Source organism: Falco cherrug, chromosome 4 (genome assembly GCF_023634085.1).
Source record: "Falco cherrug isolate bFalChe1 chromosome 4, bFalChe1.pri, whole genome shotgun sequence".
NCBI classification, from domain to species: domain Eukaryota; kingdom Metazoa; phylum Chordata; class Aves; order Falconiformes; family Falconidae; genus Falco; species Falco cherrug.
Genome location: NC_073700.1, coordinates 40,511,254 through 40,536,680, shown reverse-complemented (window position 1 = coordinate 40,536,680; position 25,427 = coordinate 40,511,254). Strand labels below are relative to the sequence as shown.

The window sequence follows — 25,427 nt, the reverse complement described above, 5'->3', positions numbered from 1 at the left end:
ATCTAAAAAATATGTGAGATAAATACTGATCACAAAAAAATCTTATTATGTGATAGATCATGTATGTTTGCTTTACCTATTATAAAAAGAATTTCCTTCTGTTTTTTGAATGTAATTTGTACTTTTCATACAGGTTTTCTCCTATAAAAATTCTGTCTCCAAATTTTGAGTTCTCACCTTAGCATGAACTAGATCAATGTTATTCTTCATCTTGACTTTCTCCTAAATATTAAAAATTATTATATCAAATGACCCCAGACACCTTTACTGATACTCATCCTTTGTATTAATTGCATTACACCTCAGGGATTCTCCAGTATCATGCTTCTTGTTTCACAGTTAGTATTTTATTGTATTGCAGTAATATGAACCACAAATGTAATTTCTCAAAGGTAGAAATTTGCAATTAAGACAATGTAATAAATAACTTCATTTCTGTAAGTTTCTAAATTCAGGCAGCAACATCTCTAACAAATATTAAAAAACCCCAGATCTACCAAATTTATAAATGTTCCTTGAAAATTTTGTTAAACACTGTAAGAGATCTTATTAATCTTCTAAGCTAAAGGAAATAATATTTAATGATCCTCTTCAGAAATTTGCTCTTGGAGGAACACAGCCACAACATCAACATTAAGGGCAGTACCACTCAGAATGTACAACAGTTCAGTTTATCTTGAACACATATTTAAGATCATGGTTTTAATCAGCTACTATTTACAGATTCTTCCAATTAATCCTGGTTACTTTCTAACTGAACCAACCACGTTGACACCAAAACTGTAATTGATCCCTCTGATTTCAAAGAATGTAAGCATTATTTTCAGGAACTGTGGTGGTTTCTTTTATACCCTATTCAAATTTATGAGATATTGGAGGTACGGTAGTAATCATGACCTTTGCCAGACAGGATACAAAATAGAAATAACTTCTTCCACTGTTCATTTCTCTATTTGTAATAGATCATTTAAATACTTTAGTTCCATGCCTTGCTTTTCAAAGTAGACTGAAAAGTAGACTTTTTGAGGTCCTTTCCCAAGGCATTTTCTATGTAAATGTTAGTCTTTGCTACTTACACCTTAAATTTTGGATAGGCAAAAAGTTAGTACTTTTGCTTCCATTTTACCAGCAGGGAATAGAAGCACAGCGGTTAAACATCTGTTCTGAGTTTGGCATACCAAGAATTCAACATAGCACTGAATTAAAACTCATACTGCACTGCCATCCAGCATCATCATGTGACACTATAATTTTCTTTCACAGGAACAAAATATTTTTGCCTCATTTCATGGGATGTGATAGAGACAAATTCTAAACACCATGAAAGAAATACAACATGATTTTTTTCAAAAAAATTGCATAAATTTTAGGTAATCTCTAATTTAGTTTTTCTAGAAGACTGCTCTATGCATAACCTACCTAATTTAGCAAAGAATTAATCAAGTTGGGCTAGCATATGCCACTAAAAGTATAAGAAATATGATGTTTAAAATTCTTCCTAGAAGTGCTGTAATAAATCTGCTTGAAAATATTATTTTCTTTGTTGAAAAGTAACTCACTACTCTTATATTTCATTTTCTAAAGTGACCAACACTTCAGTTATATTACAGCAAAAGTATCCCAGCTGGGTCATTCTTATGTGCCCATTTTTCTACAGGTGCAAAAGGAAGGTTCCATTCATGAGAATTCAGATCCTAACCCTCTTCCAATGATACAATTACAGAAGCAGATAAATGAGAGAAAGAGAAGCTGACAGGAAGCTGAAAGAATATAGCATTCGGTAATGATAAACAGTAAAAAACAGGAAAACCTACTTTAGTCTGCAAAGTCATTATAATAATTTGTTCAGAAAGCAGCAAAGACAAAACCCAGTAAATACTTTGGAAACTGCTGGATCAATTTGCAAGTGCTGAAAGCACATCAGCCTTAGAAACTCAGGGACATTTGTATTAAGCAAGAGACACACAATTAAGCTGCATCTCAAGCTAAAACCCTGGGGGCTCCACACTTCATTCCAGTCAACTACTGCTGTTTTTTGGCACTATTTTCATTGCAAATATGAGTAATGTGGGCCCTTTAGTCACTATTAAGCAGTAATCTGGGGAAATCATCCACTTCCAATAATCTTATACTCTAATTTAGGGCACTCTGAAACCACATAATGAATAATACTGTCGCCAGGTCTCTCCTATAATGACACATGACATACGCCTGCTATTGCTTTTTTCAAATCAATTGCAACCGTGTTGCTTTTTTTGAGAAAATCTTGTTTATTGTATTCATTTGAGTTTCTTTCTTCATTCATTAGATGAGGAAGTAAATTTCTGCTTCAGAAGCAAGATATTAATTGTTAACTTGGCATTCAGAAAGCAGTGGATTCCTTTGCAATCAAAACAAAATTATTTTTTCAAGTTATATCACCATGTTAGGTTACAAGTTACTTATGAGTAATAAAAAATGTACTTTCATTGTAAATTAGAAAGCTAATTAAGAGACCTTCCACTGTTCTTTCCCCTCCTGGATGGATTTTACCTGTTACTAAGGTCTGCCACTGCAGAACTCACAAGAATCACTTCCCTCTTGACAAGTGGAAAAAAGCTTTTATAGCTAAGCAATTTGAATGCCAGAATAAAATCAAGCATCTATCCATTTTTATGTCTTATAACCCTTGTGTTTTTCATAACCATTGGAAAATACTGGTCAATAACATAAATTGGGAGCAACATTGTAAGGAATATAGCAAACTTAAATCTGTGCTGGGTATAGAAAAACCCAACCATCAACAAATAAAAAGGTCTGAAGATACGCAAAGAATTCAAGAAGTACATCGTCTCAGAGATGAAAGTAGAAAGGTTTTGATACTTCTGCTTTCAATAAATCGCAAATTCAAAATTTAACTTACATATAAAAGATGATTTAAAGATATACTTTATGAAAACATTGCTTTTCTGTTTCTCAAGTAATCTCAGGCAATGTGAAATACACTGCACTTTATCAGAAATATTCCTAGATTATTCTCTGACTTGCTCAGAAGCAGCATATCTAAGTTTTAGATAACAGTGTGAATAATTCCTTATTCATCCCAGGCAAACACAATCAATTGCATTCTAGAAATTCAATTTACAAGTAATTTATCTGACATTAATATTCCAAATTCACAAGATTTCACATAAAGCTATTCTTGTAGCATAGCAAATTTCCAATAGACATTGTTATTAAAGTAAAAATGATCCTCCACAAAATAACTTGCAAGCTGTGTGGTAGTCTCGGTCCTTGCAGTATTTTCTCTGTGTGCGTGGTAACAGGAAATTCTATGTAAAGTTGGTGAAGTATAATTTACAGCTGAATTTTAAATAACCTATTATACAAAATCTACCTAAAAAGACAACATTGCAGGTGGCTTTTCCAAAAAGCTTTCATTGTTTCACAGACACACTGACTTATTAGTCAACTAACTAATCAACTGATTAGTTCTTCATAGTAGTAAGTGATGATTTCTCTGTAGTAATTAGATGATATTTTGCAAATGGTGAGTGCATAATGCCTATGTATTGTGCTGCTTATTTCACTTATTTATTCCTTATTTCTCCTACTTTATGAGATTCATAAATCTACTACATTTAAGAGGTAGGTTTATTTACTGTGATTAAGAAAAATGCATTATGGAGGTACCTGAAACTAAAAATAATGAAACAAAGTAGAAGGTTGATTCATTAGTGATCCCACATTTCTTCACACTTTAATAGGGCTGTTATATTTATCCATGGAGGGCGAACTGGAATTAGAGACCTTAAGTCTCATTTCTGTAGATAATCTTTATTACGTGAGCCAGAATGAAATTGTTAAAATACCTACTATCATGAGTGATGGGATTAGCACAAAAATGGTTCTCTAAACATTAACTACAGAGCACCTAAGTAGTGGTAGATAAAGTAAATTAACATTCACTGATATAAGTGTAAAATAAAAAAGGGAAAACTGAAAACAATCATACCTAAGTAACATCAAGAACACCAGACTGAAATATGTCTATATTAATATTTTGGTGATGTAAAAGGTGTGAAGGTATAGGTGGTTATCAACACCTTTTGAAGTGTTATGTGTTCTTGGGAAAAACTTTCCCAATCAAAGATTAAGTCATTAATACTGTCAGCATTTGAAAACATAACATACACTAATTTGTTTCCCCTTGCCTATCATCTTTGCCTCAGATTTATATTCTTTGTGAAAGACCCCAAATCATCATACCAGAAATCAACTGATAACTTGTATTATCCCAATTGTTCACAATACTAACAGCGTAGGCTAGCTTTTCTGCATGCGACAGCGCCCAGGATTTTAGTGCAAATTACTGTCTATGTACAGGAAAGGGGGTGGTCTCCCTTGAGGAGGAGGCAGAGTATGGGTTAGGAGACATGCACAAACCCATGGCAGATCAAGAACAGTGGAAATTTGAGATCCATGTGCACTGCTGTTTCAACTGAATGCAATATTCAGAGTTAAAACACTGTTGTAGGAGCAGAAGTTTCAAAGATTACTCTAAAAAGAGGTATGAATTAATCAGAGGGCATTGAAAACTAGCATGTTACAAAGCATGTTTTTATAATACAAGTCCCTGTTTTCTAATATTCCATCATATTTTCTAGCAAAAATAAGTGCATTGATTGCAAAAACTTTCATATAATAGCGTTATAATTTGCTGTTGTCTAATAAAGCTACATTGAGCAAAATAGCATCAGAAAGAAAAGCTCAGAAGTGGAAAAGTAAATAACAGTAATGATAAACATAGCATATACAGTGTGGAATAAAAGCCACAACATTCAATTGAAGTGCTTCTATATGACCATAGCATTCTATATTTCTCATCTCCCAGGTTGAAAATAAGAGTCTAAATATCAATTCCCCAAGCTGCAGCATGTTTTCCATCTCATGCAAAACCAATAAAACTTCTTTACGTCCAAAATCAGCTTCTATTATATCAGTCCAAACCCAGGGCTTTCTCAATTATCTCTCTGCCATCTTCCTTCCCCGCACCACAACCACCACCACCCCCCCCCCAACTCGCTACCTAAATTTATACTAGTAGTAACTGCAATATACTCAGCATACATATAGTGGTGAATTTAGTAAAACATACACATGAAAAATCTAACTTAATGCAAATGGATGACCTTCAATTTTAAAACAAATGAAGTTATATAGTCATTTCACTACTATTGTTATATAACTAGGAGAAATTAATTTCCACAGAAAATGCTGTACAGCCACGCCAACTTTGGTAAAACCTATTATCTAAGTTCCCATATATATTTTACTGGAAATACACTGGGTATACCCGTAAAGACCGGATTAAGGTATAGTCACATCGCACTCAGAAGTTGTGTGATAGGTTAATAAACTGTTAAAACTATGAATATAACAAGTATGCTTCCATATTTCTGAATGCCTGACGCACTTTTACAATTGGGATATTGTGAAGTTAATTAGAGGGAAATCAGACAAAGACTCCTGCTTTACAAGACCACAATTTGCTGACCACAACGTGCAAACTGAGGGGGGAATAGGACATAACTCTTACCATACTTAAAGTAATCAGTCACATGCAAACGAAAGGAAAACAGACAAGACACTTTTTCTTTTTTATCTTTACCGATTTAACACAAGACCCCAAAGGAATTAATCAGACTATGGAGCACTCATTTTTAAGGTCAAGAGTATGTCCAGACTTTGCTGTAGCTGCAGTGTTTTAAGAACTGTAAGTATATTAGTATACATAGACACAATGCTTTTTAACAGAAAATTCTGGCTGTGCAGAAACATGACCACGTGAAATCTTTCACATTCATTCATGTGGAAGTTGAGGTCTGGAGAATTTTATTGGGGTGTGGTTTTTTTTTTAATGTTGGACTATTTTAGTAAATTAGAAAGAAGACCAAAAGAAAAACTACAAAGACTGTACAACTCTTACAGCTCAGAGCACCTATTGGCTATTATAAAGGGAAATCTCTGCATTAATGATCACTGCATCAGTTTCAGAAGGGTATTAGATGGATGAGTCAGAGGATTTAATTTGAAATACCTTTAACCAAGTGACAAACAAATATCATTAATGATGACCATATTGATAAATGATCTATAAACTTAGACCTGAAATTCAGACTAATTTTCTGTTTACAAACAAAGCACCTGAGAAATCACTGAAAACTACTTTAAAATTTCAAAGATATCAAGTTCTTAATGTTTGAAAGTGTTACATTCACTTGTAAGAGACTGGGTTTGCTACCAGTAAACAGGATGAACTTATCATCTCAACAGACACATCAAATCAGACACCTATGTTTGTTATGAAAACTTAATCTTTCTGTAAGTTTGTTGTTGGTTTTTTTAAAAATGAAAATACATGGATTCATTTAATTTTGCATGTTAATTAACATAATTAGGTTCATTCAGGTAGTGCAACTTCAAAGTTTGCATGGTTGCAATTTGTGGAGATACATGTTTAGCACTAAAGCAATGAACACTATATTTTGTTCTTCACCTCCCTGCCTAATATATAGCAATATTGTATATTTATGTCTTTACATGTATATGTATGTATTTACATCAATATAAACACTATATACATATATTATATTTACAAAATAAATCAGGACCTTTCACATATGCACCTGTATGCTAAAATCAGGGCTCAAACTAGTTATATGCCTATGTAAATGACCAATCAATGGAATCAATGAGATTGAATCCAGACACGTAAATCTGTCTCCGGAACTCATATTGAAGGAATGGGGCTTTGAACAGTATTGACAGCTTTCCCTCTGCAATCTCCTGAACAATAACAGGGCTCTTCCCTTCAGGTTCCCATTCTTGTCACAGAGGGAAAGACCTGGAAGGCAGGCACTGGAGGTTCTATGCCCTGCATGGACTCAAATCATGGGAGCATACAAAACATAAACCAGGTAACAATAGGAATCCAGTCCAAAAGGGGTTTTGCACACTGGTGACAGTCAATCTGCACACTTATTTTCTGGTTTAACTGTTTACAGCAGGGTTATTTAACCAGCTTTTTGAACATGATTATTAATGACTTTTATCTCTACTAACTTTTCACCAAAATTTTATATGTGTATTTGTCAGCCAAACATTCTGTTTTTCAGGTCTCTGACCCTGTAGCTCTGATTATTTGGTAACATTTTCTAGTTCTGTTCAGGTAAAATTCACTACTGCATGTAGGACATAATACCTATGGACCTTTGAAGGAAACTGAGTCACTTTATTGCACCATTACAGACACAGATCAAAACCCAACCTTCTGTTACACCAGGGTGAAACCTTGAGTAGAATGTTAATTGCCTAGGTGGTGAATAGTCTCTGCCCCCACACAGAGGTAAGCTTTATTCCAAAAGCACAGTACCAAAGTGTACATGCAGCATTTCTTACCACATTTATTACACCTACAAAACATTCTGTTTTTGGTTTGCAAAAACGGAAACTTTCGAAATAAGTGATGTTATTTCAGGAAGATCACCAATTTCCTGTTAATGCTTTTCCTAGCGCCTAGTATCGGGAAAAGCACCCAGAACTTTTGACTTCCTACTACACATCTCTAGTTTTTAACTAAAAAACTAAATTTCTAAGACCTCTGGAACTTGTTGTGTACTACTTCTCATACATAATCTTGTGCATAGATAGTAAAAAAAAAAAACCAACCATTATATAACCACTATACCAAGGTTTTTTGCTACAGGGATAGGTCAATCAAAACTGTACAGAATCAGACAGAAAGTCTGTAAGTCAGGTTGCACCATAAACATACTGTAGAACATTAGACAAATCTATCATAATGTCTACTTGCATAATTTAGCATTACTAGTTACTAAGATTCACACTTAGATTTTTCCCCAAAAGATCAACCTCACTAGCTGTTTTATGGATTCACAGTGATGTAAGTATGAAAGTACACAGTAACTCTGCAGGATCTGCCACCACCATCTTATATAAATATTAACCAAATTTGGCTACAAATAGCAAAAAAATCCTAGTACAGGGTAATTCTGTAGTTTCATTTATTCTGTTTCTGTTACAGCACTTTAAGAGTATCTGAGAAGCTTCCAGGAGGGCATTCAGAAAGATGCCTAGCACTTACTTCAGATTGGTTGTGCTGCCCATATACTAATGACAATAAGGTATCCATCTCTACCTGGAATGATTGCTCTAAGCCAGTGAAGAAAAACATAAAAATATTTTTGTCATATCTTTGTTTCATCATGAATACTAGCATAGGGAGAGCCACAAGATAGCTCTGACCTCCTGATGTAACACAGCACCATGAGGAGACAGTAGTCAATGTCTTAAAAACATAATTTTTCAGTTAACATGAGACTGCACCTGAACTAATTATCCCTACCTCTCCATGGAGCTTACGACCTCAGGTACAGCGCTTCCCTGCTGCACCCATGCTCCAGAAAGAGCTACCTCTGCTCCTGCAGGTCAGGGGTCACTTGCTTCGTGTTCTCTTGTGTAAGGTCAACGAGCAGATAGGCTCAAACACATTTAAGGCACTTTCAAAGCAGGATTGAACAACAGCTTTGGACCATTGGTATTTCTATTAAAAGAGGAAGTTTGTTCGGTGTTAAGACACTTTTTAAAATACAAATGAAACATGATGTACGCATGCTCCTCAAAATGCCGTATTACAGAATAAATTCCATTAGAAGGATCTCTGCAGATTACCGAGTTCAACACCCTCTTCCTCAAATCAAAGAACAATCACCTTCAAATTCAAATTTATTTGCAGTTATTTACTAGCAGAACATTTTCCAGAACCTTCAGGATTATTTTTTTTTGACCTTAGGAGGTAATATAAAACTGTTGAGCTGCTTGAGGGCTATCAGGCAGATCAAATGCAGCTTGCATTCTAGGACTACTAGCCAGGACACATAATGCCACCTACACCACAATGCAGACTCTGTGGCTGTGCTGTCATATGGGCAGCTGGACAATTAAGGGCTCAGATGCGAGGCAACCGGCAGAAGTTTCTAAAGAATGTGTTGACTGAACACACCGAGCCCATTCCCCAACAAATGTGGTTAAGACTCTGGAGGAACTACTATAATCTCTCACCTCCCTGAGTTACATGTGCTGCCACCCTAATGGAGGACAGTTTTAGTCTGCCATTAGATCAGCAATCTCTTGGCTTAAGAATGAACCTGTGGGATTAGAATCAGTTCCCGCCATTGCTTCCTCCTTAGCACCAGTGTCACAGAAAGGAGCAGAGCAGTCCTTCCTGAGACACTGAAGGGTAAGTAAACTTCTGCTCCGGAAAACAAACATTTGTTAATGTAAATTTATCATCCAGAGCCTGTATTTTGGGAAACTGTTAGGATACAAAATAATTCTGAAATCATTCCCTTTACCCTTTTATGGATTTGTATAGCAGATTTGAACCTATCAGGACATATCCAGGAGGATTATAATTTTGTCTTGGTACTTTAAAGCAGTATTTTGTTTCATTTTCTACTATTTTCTATCTTACTTGATAGCTGCATTATCCATGTTTCCTGAGTGCTACATTTTCATCCTGTAGGGAAAAAAAACAAAACACTTCTGTAGAAATCTCAGCTAGTGTCTCTTAAGTATAGCATTTAATGCAACTACGTTTAACTAAACACATTTTTCCTTTGTTTTATTTTATTCTACTGCTTCCACAACAGCTAGAAAATTGTGAAGATTCTTTTAAATAATGCTCTTCACTAAGTCATGGCCAACCACCAAGTAAGCATGTGGCTAAATGAGCAAAATGTGTTCTGCTCACCATAAGAGACATTATTTATATTTACCACAACAAAAGAAGACAATGGCCTGCAAACACAGGCACATAACGTCAATAAACACGAATACTATGCCCAAAACCATTTAGTAAACATGTTAATAGAGCAGAATTTTGTCTATAAAATGAAAATATATGACATACAAAAGTTTTCACACAGTCATGTATTCCAGATTAGGATTTCAGTACACGAACATACGGGACAACCAGCAGGTCAGGCTGTGTAATCACATGAGCTTTGTTTTATATGAAACTAGACTAAAACAGGAAAAGGAAATGTAAGTAGCCAATTAATGAAGATGACTATTGAGTTCTAATTATTTCTAAGAGTCTGTCCTACCTTTTCTTTAAATTCAAACATGAATCTCAAAGATGAACCCGTATTCTAATTCCATAAATTATTTCTAGTCCTGAATGTAAGTACATAAATATTTAAGGATAACACAAGATATTCCAGGTTAGAAAATGGCAGTTGAAGCTACCTTGCCATAATTTTGCTTTGATTTACCCAGGATATGAACAATCACTACAGATATCTGAAGGGAAAAAGCCCAGAAGTAACTATAGTTTCAGAAGCAGCTTTAAAGACTGAATTTTAGCTTGTGAAGATTTGGATGAGGGTTGCCATCCTTTATTACATAGAGCCATTCTGCTAGACATTGTAACTGAAGACTGGTCAATTTTATTTTAATTTGATATAAAGAACTCCCTTTGCTTCTCTCAAAGTCTTAAAATCAATCTTTGATTTCTAAAAATTTCTATTAAATACGTTATTTCTTTTCCACAAAATGGTGATTGCCTACTTCCCCATAATTTAAGATTGAAGGCATTTACATTTGAAAGTACTTGATATTTTGTGTGTGGAATACATTTTATAGGCACTTCACTGTGTATCATTTCAAACCTGATTTTTCCCATAAAACTGAAAAATGTGTAAAAAAAAATAAATAAAAGTGTCTTTATTATGTTTTTTTTTAATTAGCTATTCTAATAAATGTGTTTGCAATTGACATCCAATCATGATTTTATTATTTTTACTAAATGCTTTTTGGCATTCACTTTCAACTTTTTAATTAAGGAAGGAATAACTTGGATGGTGAACTGTAGTATCCATGCTTAGTATTATACTTCAGTTATTATTAAAGTGGTTTCTCAAAAGAGAGGCAATCATTTCTATCAATTTATTTTTTTTCTTTACAGCTGTGTAGAACCTTTGGTGTGGAGATCAAACTATTGGGATTAGAATAAATTTTCATTTTAATTAAATTTACCTGTAAACACTTCAAGGAACAATTATGATTTGTGTTTCTTTATTTCACAGTAAAAGCTTAGGAAACTACGACTACTCTTGCTACTTCACCCTGTATGTCAAGAGGTTTTCTGGCACCTCTTATTGTAAAAGACGGATTCATTTCAGCAGTCAAACTACAAGATACCACATAAATACTGTAGTGCAATGTCTTAGAATTGTTAATCATTCACATTAAGGAAACTTCAAGTCCTATTCTGTGTTACTCAACTCCAGTAAGATAAACACTAATGAGAGAATTAGCTTGGGTTCAGTGGTTCTTATATTTTTGTTAAACCCCACATCAGCTTTAGAGGTGTGGGGTTTTTTCCCTCCCTCATCCAAAAAGTTTTGGACAAGTAATGGGAAAAGAGTCCCATCTTCAGTGCCATAAGGCACTGTTCTCTAGTGGTTAGGATTTAGCAAAATGAGGGTTGGTATCCAGGAAATACTGAGTAGTGACATGCAAGGCTGTGATAAATATTGCATTTATTATCGAAACACACAGTCTCACTAAATGGATGTACAAATAACAACACCAAATAAGTACTGTGTTTTTATTTCCAAATGGATGTATTTTAGGGCTGAATTTATACCTCACTCCTTGTGCCACAGACGCTGAGCTGTTGAAATGAGCAAAACGAGCAAGTTTCTCAAAGAGATTAAATCCAGTATCTCTCTGCTGACCTAAGTGCCCTATAGACTGCAGTGTACCTTAGGGATACCTAACCTAACTAAAAATTATTTATCTCCAAAATGAAATACAACTCCACAGTATGGAGCTTAATGCAGACAAATTTACGTTCTTCAAATAGAGGTCAACATCACACATACTGTTTGATTCCCTGTTACAATGATCATCCTACACATCTCCTACTCCAGTTTCTCAGCACACAGAGAGTTCAGAGAAGATCAAAGAGCAAAACTACTCTTCACTGACAGACCTGCAGCAAAGATGGGAAGAACAGTTCTGAAGCGAACTCAGAAATTTCCTTGCTTTCGTAATGCCTACAACTTTTTCCTTTGGGATATCCATTCCAATTTTTCTCCAGAACCAAAAGCTGAGACTCACCATAGATGACACATTAGCCTGGGAAATTAACAGCTGCTCTACCGCTGATAAAACACAGGGAAACACTCAGGAGGGAAACTTTAAGTTCTGTTTCTTGGATAGACATCTCTGGTCTAAGACATCTGGACAACCACAGCAGTACTCAAAGATTTTGATAAGATAGTATTATGTTAAGCTGCAGTCCAAGCCTGTCTTTCGTTACAAAGATTACAGGATAACTACAATATCGTCTATCAATTCATTCACAAAGAAAAGCTTGGAATAATTTTACTCTCTGATTTAATTAATCAAAGTGAATAGTATAGTAAGATAGAGTTAGTTTTTCTGCCCAGATTAAAAGTGCTCCCCACACCTAGCCAGTACTTTTAATTCCAAAGGAAGTTTAAACTGAACATATGTATATACACACTTGGGGTTTTCTTGCATTAATATGTTCTTTTCCATGATCTAATTATATTACTGCATTGAAAGCAGTCCATTTTGCACAGGTATTGCTGTTTTCATTAACCAAAATAAAAATGGGTATATATAATTTACAATTAGTCCCCATGTTTACCTAAATACCTCAGAAATTTTGGAAATTAAACCAGTACCAAAAAACTATTATTTACTGATGTGTTTTAATAAGGTTAGAGCCCTCTGTGTTTTATCTTCTGAAATTATTTTACTCTAGCCACTTTGACTGGTGTAAAAATCTTGACTAAGACACATAGCCTTATTGTCACTCTGAGTGGTGGCTCTTCATCTTATGATTAATGGGCAGCTCCATTTATTGGGTAATTTAAAAATGCAGAAACTTTGCAAGCAAATTAATGGCCTTCAGAAATCTCAGCCAAATTGCATGAATACAGATTTAGCTGGAATGAAGTTATACTGTAAACAAAATGGCACAAAAGTTAGAACAATTTTAACAAAATTATTCACCATCTGTAACAGGAAATTAATCTGTATTTTTTTTCAGCAGTATTAGTTTTCTACAGATTGCATTTTTTAAACTTGTCTTCTGATAAACACCTGAAATTTATTTTCCTTGCTGGTATTAAAATCACTTTTATTCCTCCCTAACTGTTTTTCTAACATTTTCTAAACTAATGGTGGCAAGCAAGTAGCGTAACCACAGGCCACATATATTCCCTTCCCATATGTCAGACAGATTTATATATATAGGAGCATACAACCAGCAAACGGTAAAATCAGTAATGAAATCCAAGAAATCTCACTAGACAATTTCTTAAAAGAATTAAGCACTTTACAGCAAAAGTTTCTACATTGTTTCTGTTGACCACTTACAGACTGATTATTTCATGAAACCCTAACTGACAGAAAGAACACAAATCTCTTCTAGAGTCACAATCTCACTTGTATTTCCTATAATCCTATAAAGTTTCATAATCCTCATTGTAGCAAGAACTGATCAAGAAGAGTATTTTTCAAAGTTCTCTGTTTACTTCAGCATCTTATACTTATGTACATGCAGCCACCTCAGCAAATCACTTGAAATTCTGTGTCTCTATTTTCTTAGTATCTTAACTTATAATCATAAATACTATCAGCAAAACGGGAATCCAAATTACATAGTGAGGAGAAAATAGTGCCTGTTCTATATTTGAAAGATTAAATTGAACTCCAGAAAAAGTGGCTTACTAATCACAGATGTTTATGTTACTAAAAAAAAACAAACAAACAAACATTCAAACACCGTTTATAAAATCTATCCCATGCACCATACACAATTTGTATTGATTTTACTTTCAGAAATTTGTTTCCTTTTTATGATGATTTCTAGGTAGATGAGTTAAGTATTTTTAATATAACTACCTGTAAATATCTATCCAGACTGCTAGCTACAGGGAACACAACCAAGCAGCTTTTTTATATTTTACAGTAATGAATTACACAGAAAATGTCATCTTTTGAGTAATTCCTTACTCACTACACTTTCAACTCTTGCTAAGAGTTTAGCTAGAAAGGGCTCTGAATGTAGCCTGATAGAAACACACTTTAAAATGAGCAAATATAACAACGCAGTCCACACATACATACTCATCTATTTATAACATACAATAAAAGGCTTTTAGAATGCATATAACACAAAAATTCAAACACCAATAAAGTATTTGTTACTACTGAAGTTTTTAACATACCTATACACTCTAAAGTACTGCATGGTGGGCTGATCATATTTTCCCTGGCCTGCTGTTCTCTTTCATCTTAGTATACAGCTGCTGCATCAAGACCCAAACACAAGACATTTTATGCAGGCTCAGGCCTAAGAATATGTTCTAAGTTTGTTCTGTATACAAAAATTACATGCTTCTGATCACTTACATGAGTCCGGTCAGTGGAAAATGGACAGGCGAGGCACAGAATCACAATCAAACATTTACTGGATTTTTGCATTGCTGTTTTAAAGGTTCAAGAGCTGGACTGAGGTATTTGTATACAAAACAGCAACAAAGAAGCCTTCAGTGGAAATGCAGACACCATCTGCCTGAGTAAATTCATGTTCTTGAGAAACACCAACTATAGCCTACTTTCTGAACTGACAAAGTCAAGGACAAATCTATCCTTCCTTTTGGGTTGCATTGATTATTTTATATGGAAAATATTTCCTCAAATTCTCAAAGTGAAGCACCTCCAAATCATAGAATCTCCTTATTATCCCTTTTAAAAACAGGTGCAATATTCACTTTTCTCCAGTCACTGGGGACTTTGCCTGACTGCCATGACTTTTCAATGATGGAGAGTGGCTTAGCAACTGCATCTGCCAATTTTCTCAGGCCCCTGGGATGCATTTCTTCAGGTCCCATGGACTTGTGTATGTTCAGGTTCCTTGGGTGTTCTCAAACCTGATCTTCTACTACAAGGGAGGGAACTTGGTTTACTCAGCCCCTGCCTTGCGGTTCAGGGACTTCAGAGATGTGGGAAGAGTGATTACTAGTGAAAACTGAGGCAAAAAAATCATTGAGCGCCTCAGCTTTCTCCATGCTGGTTGTCACTAAATTTCCTGTCTTATTTATCAGAGGGGATATATTTTCTTTAATCTTCCTTTCCTGAACAACATACCTGTAGAAACTATTCTCACTGTTCTTCAGATTCCTTGCCTAATTCCAAACTACAAGCGTACCTTAGCTTTCCTGAACCCATACCTACACATGCCAGCAACATTCCTATACTCCTCCCAGGATCCATGTTCCTGGTCCCAATGCCTGCACATTTCCTTCTCACTTTAGTTCAACCGGAGGCCTTTCCTCAGTCATGCTGGTCTCCTGCCATCCCTGCCTGATTTCTTACAACATGGGAATCAAGAGCTCTTGTGCCCTAAGAAAAATGTTTTAAATAGCTACCAATTTTTTTCTGTTCCTTTATCCCTGAGAGCAGTGTCCCATGAGGTCTCATCCCACTCTTGAGATTACAAAACACCCCCGTAACAGAACTGTCTGTGCAGCCAAGAATCCAGATGCAGCCAGCCACTGTCATCTTTAAAAGTTCTGCTAAATTGTAGCTACAGCCAAAGTGCTTTGGTTCATTGCTTTCCAATGTAATAGACCATGCTGAGGCATGTAAACCATTCCATACATTGAAGTTGATAGGTGCATCTGCCCAGATCTGGTAACACTAACTCTCAAGCTCGCATTAAAGCAAAGAAAAACTCACACTGAAGGGAAAGTGTGACTGAAACCCTAATCTAAGACTTAACCAAACTTGCTAGGCACATAAACTAGGATTTACTGCATTCCTTTTAAATTTACCTTTCGTTCCACTGAATTGCCTGAAATTTCATCTTGTATAGTATTTCTTGGTTGCATCTTTCCTTCCTGCTACTCAATATATGTAGGAATATGTTAGTGATTTACAACTGGTTCAAGCTCTATGAAGTTCCAGAAAGTGCAAGAGCCTGGCAACAAAGGTACTCTATTTCTACAGAGCTGATAACTTCCAGTTTAATGTACCTAACCCGATTACTTTTATTCATTACCTTTAAGGAGACTGAAATTAAAAAGTTTATCTATGTATAATGTAAATAAGGAAAACCAACCGGTAACCAAGTCTCTTTTTACATCTTGGATATCAAGTTTTTTTAAAAAAAATAATATATTAACATAGTCAAGATTTAATGATTTCAGAAAAATAAGATAGCATGATAGCTGTAAATTTTTAGTGGTTAATGTTTGGAAATAATTTAAAAATTCAAAACAAAACCACCAGAAACCCTCAACACCAACATCACTGTACCACAGTGGTTCTGTTGCTTACCCTTTTAAAGCTTCACAGAATCAAGCAAATTCTAGTTATTCAAACCAACATTCCAAACCTGCTACGCATAAGGAATTTACTCTCATTGTAAAACAGCTGCCAAAAAAAAACCCCAAAAAAACAAAACAAAAAACAAACCAAGGTGTGGGTGTTTTGTTCTTTTTACTGAGTTCTTTTTTTCTAGTAGATCTTGAAAAGATGGAAATATGACGGGTAGAGCTCAGTTAGCGAACCTTCAATCTTCTCATTTAACTGACCTTCAAACCTTTTGGATAGTTAATCATTTTCAACTTGTACATGGTTTTTACCTACAGTGCTATTTAGATTCCCAGGTTTGTTTTGAACTCTTTGATAGGAATCATTATTACTTATTCTATTCCTTCACCAATGGCTACCATCTAAATGACCTCATAAATGACACATACTGAAATACAAACCTATAAACAAATCGAAAGATTGATATACAAAAAGCAGACCTTAATGTCGTAAACAAGTTACCTTTATTACTGAGCCACCAAATTAAAACATAAGATAGCTCTATAATATAACATGCATTCACTACCAAATTCAAAATATATGTATAAATAAAAAGGATGATGTCATAGTAATAGTCGTCCTATTACTATTATATTACCTATAAGGTACTAAGAATAAAGCTAATTAATGTTTATCATAGTCTGGAGTATCATATGATAGAGGATACAGTTTAACTTGTACCCAGCCCAGCAGACAGCTGTACTACATATAAGTAGAACATGGGATTCTGATGCTGTAGAGATTTATCCCTTGCTTATGTGTAGTCATAGTCTTAGATCATTAATATCATTAAAAGATGTGTTTAGTTGACAAAGCAGCAGACTCAGACCAGCAGCACTACTTACATTAAACACTTTCTGACAAGAACATTATTTCTAATTGAGATTGAAATAATTTACTTCAGTGGAAGCTTTTTGTTTTTATTACTTGCAAATCTGATTCTGCTTGATAAAAAAAAAAAAAAAAAAAAAAAAAGGTTGGGTGGGAAGATTCACTCTGATCTTTCCCAGGTTTCATAATAAATCACCATCCCTTGGCAATCATTTACCTGAGTCAAGTTAGTATTCTCTAAATCAGCTGTGCTTTCTAGCCTTTCATAACATAAAATTAAAACAATAGAAAATATTGATTAATGACAAGAATATATATGGCCAGCTCCATCGTTTAATAAAGAAAAAAAATCCATACCATTAAAAAAATTGATTTGGTTCAGTGTCCATAAATGTAAAAATGTGTATGCTTTAGTATTCTCTCAGAAATTTCTGTTTAACCCTAATGTGCATACTGCAGTCAGCATTTTTCATAGACATTCTATCATGCTTTGTGTGTTAAACAGAAATGTCATTCAAGAAGATGAAAAGTCATAAAGCATAATGCAATTCTGTACTGTCACAAAAGGGGCAATAACCAATAGTGTGAATTCAGGCAAATTACTGCTAAAACATAATTTCCTTAAAGTGGAATACATCACAGAAAAGAAATTCCTTTATAAAACATCTAATAATTCATGAGTCAAAAGCACTGACCGTATTAGCCAAGTTATACAGATAATGACACAGACCACTGACAATCAGAGCTCAACATTACAAAGTTCGTAATATTGCTATAATGCTCAGAAGACTGGCATTAGAGGAGCTGAATTACATTCTTTCCACAGCATAGAGTGATAGTTCTCACAAGTATAGATTTCAGTCGGTAAAACCAAAACCAGCACCCACAAGTGGCAATGCAATATTAACACTGTTGTACACAGTAACCTCAATAATTATTGAGTAAACTACAGGAAAGTTTTGGTCTTCATTTTCAGTCTATAAATATTTTATCCTAAAACAAATTTATAGATAGATTTATAGATTAAGGAAAACAATTGATCAGGCTTTTGTGATTCTGTTCCGCTATTGTCAACCTGAGCAAAACCAGGTAAAACTGCTATATGACTGAATAATTATATTCCCATTGGAGTTAGTGCCATTCAGGTATGGAACTGCATCAGTCCTTGTAACTTCGATAAAGACAAATATGTTCATGTACTGGGTCTGGCTGGGATGGGGTTAATTTTCTTTATAGCAGCCCATAGGCTGCTGCACTTGTGACTGGAGACCAGCACACATTTGGTACTACACCAGTGTTTTAGGAATTGCTAGCACAGTGTCCAGGCTTTCTCTGTTTCTCGCTGTGCCACTGCAGTGAGTGGGGTAGGTGTGGACAAGACGTTGGGAGGGGACACAGCTGGGACAGCTGACCCAAACTGACACAAGGGATATTCCACACCATATATCATCATGACCAGCAATCAAAGTGGGGGGGTAGTCTTTCCAAAGTAGCCATTGTTCAGGGACTGGCTGGGCATTGGTCTGCCAGTGGGACATGAGTGGCTGCCTTTGCATCACTTTTTTTCTTCTCATTCCTTTGCTTATTATATGGTCTTTATCTTGATCCATAACTTTTTCTCACTTTTGTTCTTCCAGTTCTCTCCCAATCCTACTGTGGTCGAGTGAGCAAGTGACTAGTGTGTGCTCACTTGCTGACCAGGTTCAGTCCACCACAGTTTAAAATGAAGACTTTTCAGATGAAAGACCAGTGATGTCACTCTGTGAAGTACAAGATCTGAAGGATCTCTGAAAAGAAGGATTCCCAAGACTGTTTTATCACCTATTTCACAGATGCATGACAATTGCAGTTCTGTGATTCAGATATGGACTGAAAGTGTATCTAAAATCTAATAGGAATAAACATGCATGAAAGGACTAAATAAAAGATTTTAACACTAGAAAATGAACACTTGAAAATTAAAATTAGCCAAATAATTCTGGGGTTTTCATTGACTCACTGTTAAAAATCTTAAAATGAAATAAATATTTACATACATGCATTTAAGTAAGTAATATGCAATATTAGTTTCAAATGATACATTTCAATATCATTAGTCACACAAAGCCACTCCATAATGAAATGGGATTGAGAAGAGCTTTTACCCCACACAAAGCTCAGATGACTCTGGGAAGCATCAATAAACATAAGTCCTATTCTAGCACGGAAAGTCATTCCACTAACACTTGTCTTGTTTACTTGGTGAGAACCAATAAAATCTTTCTTTGATTATAATGGCAATCAATACTTTGTTCTGAACACAGGCAAGCAAGTTAAATCCCAAGATTTAACATACATCTCCCTAAAGTACCTGTATGAGAAATAGCTTCTTTCCAGCCCTCTTCTGAAGTGCTGTCCCAATAAGACCAAATCAAGAAAGAGTACTTCTTTTGAAAAAAGGATGCCTGAAAACATTCCCAGGACCAATCACAAATGGGATACCGTGGCTGTGATAAGGAGACTATAAATTTGTCTGACCCAGTATATTTGCTAATGTTCTCCACAAAACGTGCCTCACTTCCTTACGGTTGCCTCCTCATTAAAGATCCCCTCATGGGAACTCAGAGCACCTTTATTCAAGCTCAGATCAGGTCTTGCATCCTTTTCAGACTGCCTTGAATTTCTGCCAACACAGCAATATTTAGCCAACTAATTTAATATTACTGATTAATACAAAAAGCCTATAGCTCAAAACCCTTGTAATGCATCTAGTGTTAACACTTGACAGGAATACCAGAAGCAGTAGAGCTAATATAGAAAGGCAATGTATATGGATACATATTTTCAGGTTTTCTCATGAATAATTGGTCTTTTAGATCAGCTGTTTACTTAGTTTTCCCTCAGACCATGACAGGTAACAACTGCACCCAGATAGGTTCCCCTCCAGTTTAAAAGGGAAATTGTAAAACTGAAGAAGGTCCAGCTGATGGCCACTGTGGCGGTAAAGGGTCTAAAGCACTTAATCTCGGAGGAGAGGTAGGGTCATACAGCCTGGCAAAGAAGGGGCTGAGAGGCAAATTAACTGTAGCCTACAATTACTTGAAGGATAGTTAGAAGATGACAGAGCCAAACTCTTCTCAGAAGCATAAGATAATATAACAAACTTCAGTTTGGTAGGGTGAGTCAGGCCACTATGAAAAAGTTTTTCATCATAGAGATTTTACAAATTCCACCTTTGGAGGTTTCCAACAATTTGCTAGACAAATCCATGACTGACCTGATTTAGCGCTGACATTAGTGCTACTTTGAGTGGAAGACTGGGAACTTGATCACCTCCAGAGGTTCCACTGAGTCAATTCTTTTAAGACTGTGTGGTAACATGTAAGAACTGGACTCATCCAGGCACACTAACACATCTATTTGGAAACTAAAAAGGACTTGCTGTAGATGACTCTTCTGAAAAGGCCCATCTTTTAAGGATGGGGAAGCAATTTTAAGAGATAGTCGCTATATTAAGAACCAGAAGTATGTTTTAAACCACTGCAAGTGAGTAGAGATTTAATTATACTCCCTGAAGTGCAATAGGAAATGCAATCTCATCTCACTAGGTCAGTAACATATTTTACTAGTAACTCTAGTTTATTTTTTTACTCTTCACTTAGCATTGAGCATTGATTATTTTCAGCATTTGATCCATATAAATATGCTAGGTCACCAAGAAAACCTGATTACTGTGTTTAAAATGATGTAATGAAACCCAAAGTATTTATGCTTGCAGAAAAAGAAAACTATCAGTTTTCACAGAAACTTTCAATAGCCCTGTAAAAGCTTGTCAACAAAATTACCTCAATAAATCAGACGCAACAATTTGCAACTCTAAATGAAACAGTTTGAGGATTAATTTGTTCTCCTTTGCATTTGCAAGACAGTAGGAGAACATCCTGAACTTTGCTTTGGTTTCAAAATAACTAAGCGATGTCACTTCTGCAGTAACTGCTGGAATGCATGCCCTGGTAACCTCAACGCTGAGGAGTCATCACTGAGATCACTAGAGGAGAGGGGATTCTTAACGATTCCTGCTTCCTAAATATTTCACTGAAGATGACCTCCTTATGGATATAGAACAGGAAGGGCAAAAAGAGAATTACAGTGAGTGAGGTTGTTTGAGAGGTGTTCATCTCCTTCATCAAACCTAAGTATTGTAAAACAGTTCCTGGCAATTGCTGCAAAATCAGATTTTTACTCCCGTAAATTCTTATGTTTACCACTGTTTTTTTGCAGCCAGGAAGACTGCCACCATTCTTCTGCATTCCTCATCTAGGTAAACCTCTTTAAAATGGCAGGCAGTAGAGGCTTTATAGCAGTGAAACAAAGAACTGCTAGCTCTGCATGAGTAAGAAGAACAGACTGGATGGATAGTTGCCAGATTAGTTTAATACAACCTAGTTAAGCCTATAACTTTTTTCATCTCTTTTTTCTTTCTGCTCATGATAGAGGATAATCTGAGGAATTCAAAAGCCAAATATACTTACTACTGTAGACAAGAAGAGAAATGTCTCACTCATTACATATGGTCTGTGTAATATTACTGGTACCGAATTAGAATATGGATTTATGTTTTTTTCTCCAGGACTGATAAGCAACAAAACATTTCATTTATCCTCAAACTGGATTAAGTCAGATGTCTGTTTTCTGACTTCTATCATTCATAGTTACCAAATCCTTATTGTACACTTACCTGCCACTTTTGAATTAAAACCCAATCAATCAATCAATCGATATTTTATATTGGAATTATGATAGCAGAAATTAATCTCAAAAAACTCATGGCAAAAATTTAGCAAAATTAGTAGCTTAGTACTTGGCTATAAGCCATCTTTAAAATAGGTGTATTGTTTAAATCTAATGACATGTTTATACATTACCCATTTAAAATAATTAGCAAGTGAAACAATGACCATATGTGGTCATTAGGATAATGATACTAAAAGGATATGCAAATTTCCTCACAAAGAAACCAAGTATCCGTGAGGAAGCAATGTAATTTCGACACAAGGAACAAACTGACTGCACCATTTAGATTTTAAACCATAAATATTTCAAATAAGAAAATAGGAATAATTCTGATTTTCTAAGTTTTGTAACAGCATAGAATTAAGAAAAGTATTGTCACAGAAACAGAAGTGTATTATTTTAAAATCTAAATTTGGTGATATCCATATTCATGTATTTGTAACAAATGATTTATCAGACCCACCGCAAACAGCGTAACCAATGTAACATGTGCAGCACCAATTGTGAAACCTTGTATTCACAGAGACCAGAAACTAATGCCCTCAATCCTTCCCCCTTTTTTGAAACATGCTTACTAGTCAACAGTCCCCCTTTACTGGACTTCTAACCTGTTTTTGTAAACACTAGCTGGCAGTATGGTGACTTATGTCAGCATTGAAATTTGGCACCATGCTTCATTAGTTAGCCAACAAAGCAATTCAGAAGTGTTATTGGATCATATACCATTCTTAGTGTTCTCCTTTTCTCATTTTTATTTCACTGTGTGATTTTTTTCACCATCCTCTTTCTCAGGAGAGAAAAATGCATTGTATCCTATTTTTAAAGCCAACCCCAGCAGCAATAACAATACTAGTATTTTTACAATGTCTTCTCCCATCCACAAATTGTAATAATATCTCATAGGAACTAATCTAGATTTTATGTTTAATGTAATATTTTAAATGAATAGCATTGCTAAAGAGAGAATTATTATATTTCTGTGTATTTATTTTCTGTTCATTTTTTAATGTAGCTTTTCCTTCATGCTGAAAAGTATTTTCTATTTTATTCAATATACTATCTTACTACATATATTTCCCATCAGCAACCAAATTGACCAGGAATTGATCATAACTAGACAGCAGTATAGTACAGTCTTTGAAAATTACAGATTTACTTCCAATGAAGCTAACAGAAGCTTGTCATCAACATACTATTCATATTGCCATAGTGAACATAATTAATTCTTTAACATGGTTACTCAAAATTGTCAGCTGATGTCAGAAAAAGTAGATTGTAAAGGATGAAATAACTGAAGAGAACAGTAGAAAGTTAGTATTTATCTAGTTTTATTGGAAGGCAAGTTTTATCCTTCCTAGTCTACACTAAGACTGTAATTGTCTGAAGAGCAGTAATAAAATATTGAAAAACTGCATCATGTTTCACTTGACTGGGTCACTGAGGAATAGCCAGACTCAGAATACTCACATACATTGGAGTAAACATAAATGAGAACAAGGCTGAGTCAAATGTGTAGTTTAATACACTGAGCCTTACTGAAAACCACTAACTGTAATTGCACTTTACTGATAAGTTGCCACTAGTGGTGAAACTGTCTTGTACAGATCACAGGCTCGCTAACAGCAAAGAAGACCTCTCTCCTCATTGCTCCATGAGGAGCCAGAATATCAGGTTATTTGTGACAGTTTAAGTGAGAGCCTACCTGGCAAAATGAACTCCCAGAAGTCAGTACTAACATGGCTTGTATTTCATGTTTAGGGCCATTGTTCATCTCAGAACACACGTAACAAAAAAATAATTCCTTTGCCTTTGGAACGAGAAAGAAAGTATTAATGTCATGTTCCATAGGGAATATAAATATTTACAGACCAATTTGGTACAATACTTCATGTTGTTTCCTATCTTCATCAAGCCATGCTAAAATCTTGGTATTTTGCATGTCCAAGAAGTTGTCTGAAAGACTGCAACACGGCTCCCCAAAAAGGCACTTTAGAAGGCTAAAAGACAGTTGTTGTCTTTATAACATCTTAGTAGCATCTTTGAGAAGTATTTTTATTGTCAATAGCCATGGAACAATTGAAGTACTCATGAACTACTAATGCAAATATTGCTGACCTGTAAATTTACGTGTTTAGTATGCATAGATATTTCTTCACAAAATTTACTTTTCTCACGTGCCTTCCTTTAAGTGTATTTTGATTTTAATTAATTAAATGGAGAGTAAATGCAGAAGTAAAATATTCATCACATACTTCCGTCAATGAAAACTGGTCAATGTCCAACTCATGTTGGTCTTTGGGTACTGTTATTTATTTTGAATGCAACAACTAAAATAACTGAGTGTGGAGGATCTGACTTTCAAAGTTTTATTTGGACTCGTGTTTGGTTCACCACCCCATTATTACTGTCTGAAAGTTACAGAAAGATAAGTGTGTTTGGAAAAAATCTGAGAGAAAACATAATTCCAAGTGACAAAGATCCAGTCAGAACGGAATAAATTAAAAAACCAACAAAACCAAACCCCAAACCACAAAACAGCACAAAACACAAGATATTACTGGATAAGTATCCTGTAAAAAAAAAATAAATCTGAAGAAAAAGAACCTCAAACCTATTAAAAAATGGTAGGTAAAAACTATTATCACACTTTAGCAGAAGTAGAGTCTTAAGCACCAAAAAAACAGTATGATCTGAGCAAAGACCAAGCGGACCAGGAAGGGCTATCAAGTGCCCAGAACCAGCCTATTAAGCTAGCAGGCCATGTTTCTTTCCATACAGATGTATAAAATCACGTGCAATCTGTAGCCAAAGTCAGGGTACTGCTTTTTTTCATCTCTGACACAACACACAAAATTTAGCTGTTAACGTAAAACACTTCTTTGAGATGAGAAGTCTCTTCCCACTTCCATGAAAGTTTCTGTACACACCTTAAAACATGTTAACGTACACATCATCATCTCCATTCTACAAACAAGGTCCTGAAACAGATCTGTCTGTTTGAAACTGTTCACGCATTTGGAACTAATTCTACAAGACATGGTCCATTAAAAAAATTAACACAACAAAAAAGAAACGCCAAGCCAGAATGACAAGTGAAATTATGTTCTGCAGATAGAAGGGTGTCAAAACATTTTAAAGATGCTACAGAAACAGGTGAAACCTTAAGAATTACAATGTGTTTTTTACAAACCTGTGGGTTTTTATATTCATAATTTATTCTCCAATATTTTCCAGTAGGTTAAACAGACATGTATTCTTATTTCAAAGGTTTCCTAAATCTTGATTTAGGCTAGTAGACAAGGTTTGGGCCAGCATGGACCTGTTGTCAAGGACATACATGT

General features: G+C 35.1%; 1 protein-coding gene across 24 annotated transcripts in view; it reads right to left on the bottom strand.

Moving 5' to 3' along the window:
- The window catches only part of RBFOX1 (RNA binding fox-1 homolog 1), a 918,315-nt gene that overhangs the window by 509,601 nt on the left and 383,287 nt on the right, over positions 1–25,427 (bottom strand). For 10 of the 24 annotated variants that reach the window (XM_055709799.1, XM_055709801.1, XM_055709788.1 and 7 more), the window contains exon 3: positions 9,536–9,580. The exons of the other annotated variants lie outside the window; for them this stretch is intronic. The gene's annotated coding sequence lies outside the window, so the exon portion shown is untranslated. The remainder of the gene's footprint in view (positions 1–9,535; positions 9,581–25,427) is intronic. 24 annotated transcript variants of the gene reach the window in all.